This window comes from Mastomys coucha, unplaced genomic scaffold, assembly GCF_008632895.1.
Source record: "Mastomys coucha isolate ucsf_1 unplaced genomic scaffold, UCSF_Mcou_1 pScaffold4, whole genome shotgun sequence".
Taxonomy (NCBI): domain Eukaryota; kingdom Metazoa; phylum Chordata; class Mammalia; order Rodentia; family Muridae; genus Mastomys; species Mastomys coucha.
This window is the reverse complement of record NW_022196910.1, coordinates 45,425,277-45,428,144: the sequence shown is the minus strand read 5'-3', so window position 1 is coordinate 45,428,144 and position 2,868 is coordinate 45,425,277.

The following is a 2,868-nucleotide window of genomic DNA, read 5'->3' as shown; positions in this document are numbered from 1 at the left end:
TTTTTTTGACTAAATAGCCAATGCTATCTCTGATTTGGTTCACATCAGGTAGAGACAGTCTGTGGGAAAGTACTGGTTCTGTGAAAACATCCCCTTTCTCCACTAGTGGGATGCTCATTCAGCATTTTTTAATTTTTGTTTTATTTGATTTTTGACACAGAGTCTCTACGTAGCCCCCGCGGTGCTGGTACTCGCTGCTTAGACCAGGCACTCAGCAGTCCACCTGCTCATTCAGTTGTATCTTTATATTTCGGGAAGTTGTTTCTTCTTATTGAACCCAACAAGGTGAAACTTGAAGACCTTGTTTGGGTGAAGGATTTTAATAACTTTCCATTGTCATAAAACCAAGGACACGCGTATTCCTGTTTTATACATAGCTGTTATTTGAAGGGCAACCTGTCTTCAAGAAGAGGTAAATTACTCTTGTTAAAAATAACTCTAGGTGGATTTCCCTTCATGGCTAGCATCTTGTTGTTTATACAAACTGTTTAAACTGTTGTTTAAAATTATCTTTTTAAAGAAATCCTATACATAACAACTTCCAGAATAAAATTCAAAGCCCCCATCTTGCCTTCCTCTACTCTACCCCCACAATTTAGCTCCTGTTTCTCCCAACCACCTCACCCCAGTCTCACTGAGGATTACACTCTAGCCATGCTCCTTTCCTCTTCTGAAACCTCCTGAGGCCTTCCCACTTCGAGGCCCTCTGAACTGTTTGCTCTTCCACATCGCGATTTCCCTGCAGTTCATATGGCTGCAGCTCCGATCTCCCAAGTCTCAGCTCCCAACCCCACTGCCATAGCACCTTGGAAAATTGTTCTTATCCTCAAGGACTAACCAACCAACCCGTGCACAGCCTGCAACCATCATCCAGCGCCCTGTGACATTGCCTTCAGAGCTTCATGATGAACACCTGCTTTCTGAAGTAACCAGTTGGGTCCTGTTGTTAGCATGACTAGTATTGTTTGGTTTTTGCTTTCCCAGAAGGCTTCAGGCAAGTTGAGGGTAAAACCTATTTTACTTTCAAAATACCTATTCTCCAACTTTGGAAAAGTCCCTAATACACAATGAACACTGAATAAGTATATGTTGAATACAAGTTTTGCCGAAAGGAAACAACTAAGAAAGATAATCAATATCAAAGACCTTAAGTTAATTAATCAGTTGAGTACTGCTTTAAAAAAAAAAAACCTAGACACAGACTACAGAAATGAATCAGCACTTGCTGCTCTTACAAAGGACCTAGGTTAGATTTCTACCATCACATGGTGGCTCACAAACTTCTATAATTCCAATTCCAGGGGATCTAATGTCCCTTTTAGACTTCTTTGGATCCAGGCATACACGTGGTACATATTACATACATGAAAGCAAAACATTCATACACATAAAATAAATGAACTTAAAAAAAAAAATCTAGATAATCAAAAGCAGAGTAAATGCATTCCCTGGAGGAAATGAGGCAAATGATTTCTAAAATGCTCCTTTCAGTTGACCCTGAGATGACTGCTCACTAGTGATGTGCAACATTCCCAATGTCGTCAAGTGAATGGATCTGAACAAAGATGTTCTCCACAATACAGTGCCTAATTACTGCCCCATGATATCAGCCATTCAAAAGTCTACGGAGGGTCCAGCGCCCATCTGAATGCTTAGTGCGCTCTCCCCTCAGGCCTTTGTCTTCTAGCCGTGTCTGGACTCGCAGGTCAGCGAGAGCGTCGGATGCGCAGGCTCTTTAAAGCTGATTGGTTTATTCACATTGGAACACTCAAGAGAAACTGTCAGGGCATCAACATGGCAGGAATTCCTGTGTGTTCATTCTGACAAATTGCATTCAATGAGATTTAGAGGGAGGCAAACCACAGCTAAACTCTCTTACTGATTCATTCTCAGGAAATGGTCTCAAACCAAACCTGACAAGGATCACCTTCCAGGGAATCTGGATTCCTGGCTGCAGCATGCTGACAGAGTCATGGTCTTAAGAAACTACAGCCTGTGACTTCGTTCTCCTGGGTGGCCTTGCTAAGATCCTAGATTGACTAGTGGCAGAGCCACCTTGACAAAGGCTTCCCTGTGTGCAAGAGGTGTTAGCACCAAGCACCAGAGAACCAGTTAAGAATAATCGCTGCTCTCTCAGAGGACCTGAGTTCTGTTCCCTGCATCTACTTCAGATGACCCACCAATGCCTGAAATTCCACTTTCAGGAGAGCCAATGCCCTCTTCTGACCTCTATAGGTATGCAAAGTATGTGTTCACAAGCACACACACATAAATAAATAAATAAAAATGAAAACAAATCCTTTTTTTCTAAAACATAAATGGAGGAGGAGAGAAGGGGAAGGAAAAGGGAAGGAAGGAAAACTTTCTTCCATTACATCCTCAAATAACTGATATGCTTACCTGAGGGAAAATATGGCATAATAGGAGACTCCAAGAAGCACAAAGTCTTCTAGATTATAGATGTGTGTGCTTTATAATAATTTCACCCTGTTACTGAAAACCCCTGGCCCCATCCAGCCTCAGTGTCTACATATACATAAATTACAGCAACATGACAACAGTAATCCATCTGCTGTCAAGCTCTATCTATCACTGTAAGGACCTTCCATGTCTGTGTGAAACATTACAAAGCTTGCCTGCCCACATTTCTCAAAGAGCAATCACTAAATCACTCCCTGCTCTGTTCCTCTTCACCCAACCACCACCAATACCTCTAACACCATCAGCTCTACTACCATCACCATCTCTACCACCACCACCACCACCATCATCTCTACCAGCATCACCACCACCACCACTACCATCACCACCACCTCTACCACCACCACCACCACCATCACCATCTCTACCACCACCACCACCACCACC